A 6,067-nucleotide genomic window follows, 5' to 3' on the forward strand; every position below is an offset into this window, starting at 1 on the left:
AGTTGCTACACATTTATTTGCGGTTTTTGGCAAGTGTTAATAAAACATACATAAGCATTTCCAGACAGATATTTTTGTGGACATGATTTCATTTTTCATGAGTAAATACCTAGGAGTGGGATTGCCGGGTCATATAGTAAGTATATATTTAACTTTATAAGGACTTTGTTATTGTTATCATTATTATTATTATTATTTTGAGACAGAGTCTTGCTCTGTCACCCGGGCTGGAGTGCAATGGCGCGATCTTGGCTCACTGCAACCTCCGCCTCCCAGGTTCAAGCGATTCTCCTGCCTCAGCCTCCCAAGTAGCTGGGATTACAGGTGCCTGCCACCAAACCTGGCTAATTTTTTGTACTTTTAGTAGAGATGGGGTTTCGCCATGTTGGCCAGGCTGGTCTTGAACTCCTGACCTCAGGTGATCCACTTGCCTCAGCCTCCCAAAGTGCTAGGATTACAGGTGTGAGCCACAGCGCCCAGCCATAAGTATGTTATTTATTAAGCTTTGATGCTTTGATTTCTCTTATCCTTTAATCTCTCTACTTTCTTCTTTTTCATTCGTTCTTTCTTTTTTGTCTTTTTTTTTTAGAGACAGGGTCTCACTCTGTCATCCAGGCTGGAGTGCAGTGGCACAATCAGAGCTCACTGCAGTCTCAACTTCCTGGGCTCAAGAGATCCTCCTTCCTCAGCCTCCTGAGTATCTGGAACCACAGGCATGCAAAACCATGCCCGGCTATTTTTTAAAATTTTTTATAGAGATGGGTCTTGCTATGTTGCCCAGGCTGGTCTCGAACTCCTGGCTCAAGTGATCCACCCACCTCGGCCTCTCAAAGTGTTGAGATTACAGGCATGAGCCACCACACCTGGCTCATTCTTTCTTTTTTTAAGAGACAGAGTCTCACTATGTTGCCCAGGCTGGTGTTGAACTCCTGGCCTCTGGCAATCCTCCTGCATCAGCCTCCTGAGAAGCTGGGACTATAGGCGCACGCCGCCATGCCCAGCTCTCTTTTCTTCTTTTGTGTTAACTAACTCTTATCTTCATCTTCCTTACCTAAATTGGACTCCATCATAAATCATTTTAAACAAACTTTTGCTCACATCCTCAACTGGTTATCCCATTGTCTTCCTGTCAAACTTACGCTACAACTCCCATCCCTTGGATCAATTCAACTGTCCCTCTTCCCTGTACCTATTCTGGAGCTATGTTGTGTACCTTGAGAAAAATCATTTAATGTACATATTGATGTAACATAAAATGGGGGTTTCTAACCTCAAACGGGTCCTTAACACTGCAGGGAAATCCTTCTGTGTTTTTATGATCAACTCATATTCTCCCCAGCAGCCATCTCAAACCTAATCTACTCTTTTTTTTTTTTTTTTTGAGATGGAGTATCAGCTCTGTCACACAGGCTGGAGTGCAATGGCGTGGTTTCAGCTCACTGTAACCTCCACCTCCCAGGTTCAAGCTATTCTCCTGCCTCAGCCTCCCGAGTAGCTGGGACTACAGGCACGTGCCACTATGCCTGGCTAATTTTTTTTTTTGTATTTTTAGTAGAGACAGGGTTTCACTATGTTGGCCAGGCTGGTCTCGAACTCCTGACCTCGTGATCTGCCTGCCTTGGCCTCTCAAAGTGCTGGGATTACAGGTGTGAGCCACCACGCCCAGCCAAACCTAATCTACTCTTATCAAACTTCAGATCCCACCCCTATCTCCCTTCTGGGGAGGTCCCAATAGTGGATCTCAGCAGGATCCGTTAGATACCAGTTATAAATCCACTTGCATCTACCCCCTTCTTTGCCTCCTTCCCTTCTATTGCAATGAACACTGGACCCTGGCTCTGGCAGTTTAAGGCTAATTTCTCCACTTGTGCTTCCTCCTAGTTTCTCAGTCTTCACTCTATAGCATATTCCCATACTCTCTGTCTTCATCCCCTTTCTCTCTAGTAGATCCTTATGGGAGCTTGGTAGCTCACTTGCTTGCTATTTTTTTCTTTCTTTCTTTCTGGAACATACCACCCTCTGTGGCTCTACAGAGCCAGGCAGGAGGAGTTTTTTGTTATATCTTTTCAGGAGAGGGTCAGCTCCCCTAGAGTGGAAATCATAACCTTCAACTGGCTCTGGGATCCTTGGAGTCCCAGCTAAACCAGGACTGGAGGCACTTGGAAGCAAGGACTTGGTGTCCTTGAGGCAGCTCAAACCTTTAGAGCTCAGAGGCCTCCAAAGTGGATGCACAAGAGCCATGAGGGTCCTAAGGAGATAACTCCAACGCTGCTAGGTGGGGAAGCCAGGACTTCAATCAGGAATGCCCCTCTTTCATCTGTAATATTTCTTTTGGACAGTTTGGCAATTAAACAACAACTAGTTTTAAAACACCTGTCTTAGATCCTTGATCAGAGTCCCAGCCTCTCCTCCTCCCTCTAGCAATGGGGAAGATGTGCTCCTTTCTCCTGAAAGCCTTCGAGTCAGAGCCAGTCAGTTTCCAATCTACCAGTTGAGTGACCTTGGGCAAGCCCCTCCCTGCGCTGGGTCTCATTTTCGAAAAAATAGGGCATGGGGAGGAGTGGGCAAGACCTTGGGTCTTCAGTTTCTTTAAAGGGGAGTGAGTCTAGAAAGAAGACAGGGAAGCTGGGCGCAGTGGCTTACACCTGTAATCCTAGTACTTTGGGAGGCCGAGGCGGGTGGATCACGAGGTCAGAAGTTCGAGACCAGCCTGGCCAAGATGGCGAAACCCCGTCTCTACTAAAAATACAAAAATTAGCCGGGAGCGGTGGCAGGCGCCTGTAATCCCAGCTACTTGGGAGGCTGTGGCAGGAGAATTGCTTGAACCCGGGAGCGGAGGTTGCAGTGAGCCGAAATCGCACCACTGCACTCTAGCCTGGGTGACAGAGCAAGACTCTATTTCAAAAAAAAGAAAAGAAAAAAAGAAAGAAGACAGGAAAATCAGACAGACTCTCCCCTCCAGATACACAAACATTCATACATACTTCCTCCCCACCTCTGTATAGGGGAACAGAGGCTGGGCAAGGGTCTATGAAAACAGGAAATGTTAATATAAATAACAGGTCAGGCCAGGTGCAGTGGCTCACCCCTCTAATCCCAGCACTTTGGGAGGCCAAGGTGGGCAGATCACCTGAGGTCAGGAGTTTGAGACCAGCTTGGCCAACATGGCAAAACCCTGTCTCTACTAAAAACACAAAAATTAGCCAGGTGTGGTGGTGGGCCCCTATAATCCCAGCTACTCAGGAGGCTGAGGCAGGAGAATTGCTTGAACCCAGGAGGTGGAGGTTGCAGTGAACTGAGCTGAGATCACACCACTGCACTCCAGCCTGGATGACATTCTGTCTCAAAAAAAAAAAAAAGACAACAAGAAAATACAAACAAAAAAACAGGTCATAGAACACTATGCAGCAATGAAAATAAACACTGTATAATCACATGTAACAATATTGATAAATCTCACAGACATAATGTTGAATGAAAGAAGTCATCATATACGAAGAATATGTACTGTAGGATTTCACTTTCTTCTTTTTTTTTTTTTTTTGAGATGAAGTCTCACTCTGTCACCCAGGCTGGAGTGCAGCGGCGCAATCTCGGCTCACTGCAACCTCCGACCCCTGGGTTCAAGCGATTCAAGCGATTCTCCTGCCTCAGCCTCCTGAGTAGCTGGGATTACAGGCAGGCGCCACCATGCCCGGCTAAGTTTTGTATTTTTAGTAGAGATGGGGTTTCACCGTGTTAGCCAGGATGGTCTCAATCTCCTGACCTCGTGATCCGCCCACTTCGGCCTCCTAAAGTGCTGGGATTACAGGCGTTAGCCACCATGCCCGGGCCTTTCATCACCTTTTAAACCACCTTTATTTTATGCCACCATCATGCTACCTGGATTTTGATAAGACAAAGTCTTTTTATCTCTGGTGTTACTTCTTTCTAATCTACTCTCCATACTGAAGCCAGAACAGTTAAACGAACAAATAAACAGCTCATTTATAGTTTTCCTAAGTATGTTTTCCTGTTTAGAGATCCCACCAGATTGCTTACCAGTGAAACTAACTGATTTGTAGTTCCTGCTTCCTTCCTAATGCACAGTCCCTCACTCCTTACCATGATGGTTACTTTTAATCAAAAGTTATAGTTTGACTACCAGTTCCAAAAAGATGCCATTCTTTCTTGGTAATTTATTCATAGGCAGCATGTCATTTACTTACAGAATATTTCAACTAGTACTGTGTTTCTCAAAATACAAGATCACCTGCAACAAGCTGATGGGTGGGGAGGGCCAGAAAGTTCCAAAATTTGTATTCAAATAAAGAACACCATGTGATTCTAAAGTACAGTAAAGCTTGAGAACCACTAAGTAAAGTGCCTCTGACTTGTCTGGTTAAAATAATGAGCCAGTAGACATTTCCTGTTCCTTTGCTTTCTCCAGCTTCTTCCTGATGTGTCTAAAGCCAGCCAAGGGGAGGTGGGTAAAGGAGAATATGCCGTGGGACTCGGGACTGAGAAAACTTTTGTCTTCATTCTCAGCCCGTTTCGTTTCTTTTTTGAGACAGAGTTTCACTCTTATTACCCAGGCTAAAGCACAATAGCCTGATCTCGGCTCACCGCAACCTCCACTTCCCAGGTTCAAGTGATTCCCGAGTAGCTGGAATTATAGGCATGTGCCACCACACCTGGCTAATTTTTTGTATTTTTAGTAGTGACGGGGTTTCTCCATGTGGGTCAGGCTGGTCTCAAACGCCCGACCTCAGGTGATCCACCCGCCTCAGCCTCCCAAAGTGCTGGGATTACAAGCATGAGCCACCGCGCCCGGCCATTCTCAGCCCTGTTTCTTCAGCTTGACTTGCTGCCTGTGATAAGCCCACTCCTTTTGAGAGGAGTGATTCATTTAGTTGAGCTTGCTCTGCCCTTTTAAAGTCTCAGGGCCTTGAATCACCTTGCTCCTTCAGTCTAGAATGAATCTAGTCTTTCCCTCCCAGCTCCACCCCTTCAGGGATCATCCAGTTATTTGAACCCTCCGAACAATTTTTCTGGAGTTCTTCGGCCCTTTTTGCGATGCCCCCCATAATCCATGCAAATACTCATTCATAAGCTCAACAAATATCTATTGAGTGCCTGCCATGGGCCAAGTACTGTTCCAGGACCTAAACACACAACCTAGAACAAATGAAATAAAAATACTTACTCTTGTGAAATTAGTCTTCTAGTGGAGAAGGCGGACAAGTAGTAAAAAAATAAATTAACAAACAAACCTATAGGGCATGTTAGAAGAGGAAACGAGAGTAAGGTGGGATTCCTATTTAAGTGGAATAGTGGGAGAGCTTCATTGAGAAGACCTGAAGGGATGGGAGAGCAGGCCGCATGGCCACTTAGGGAAGGAGCAGGTCAGCCGGAAGTACCCGGCAGGTTAGAAGAAGAGGAAGGGGTCTATCAAGATTGGAGCAGGAAAGTGGGGGAAGAGGTGCGGGAGGTTACAGGTGGCTAGATTCCATCAGGCCTTGTAGGCAGGCCCCTATAAAGACTTGGGTTTTCACTCTGAGTGAAATGGGAAACCATTGCAGGGTATTAAGCAAAGGAGGGTCATAATTTGACGTTTTTAAAACGTCTGTCTGGCTGTGGTGTGGAGAATAGCCAAGAGAAGTAAGGTGTAATCAAGAAGCTATTGCAATAATCCAGGTGAGCCATGAGGGTGGAGTGGATCATGGGGGCAGGTGTGGAAGTCATAAGATTAATATGTTTTGAGTGTTTAACTCAAGTTGTGGCGTTAATTATGGCTTGCATTAAATGCATCGCTAATATGCCTCTGCGGTGGATTTTTCCACCTTAGATTTCAGGGAATGGAAGTGATGGGAGCGGGTAGGGAAAGTCTGGGGTTACTAAAGAGATGGAGCCTCCTGGATCTGCAAACCTCATGTGATGCTAGGCCTCTGAGCCTCTGGCGCAGCAATAATTCTGCAGCCGAGCCCACTAGCCGCTTCCCAGTGACCATGCGCAACAGGCAGGTGGGAGCCTATGGAAAGCGCGGACTTTCGGAAAGCGGCACGAGCGCGTTCGGCGAGTCCGGTTC

The sequence above is a fragment of the Hylobates moloch genome, unplaced genomic scaffold (assembly GCF_009828535.3).
Source record: "Hylobates moloch isolate HMO894 unplaced genomic scaffold, HMol_V3 SCAFFOLD_10, whole genome shotgun sequence".
In the NCBI taxonomy this organism is placed as follows: domain Eukaryota; kingdom Metazoa; phylum Chordata; class Mammalia; order Primates; family Hylobatidae; genus Hylobates; species Hylobates moloch.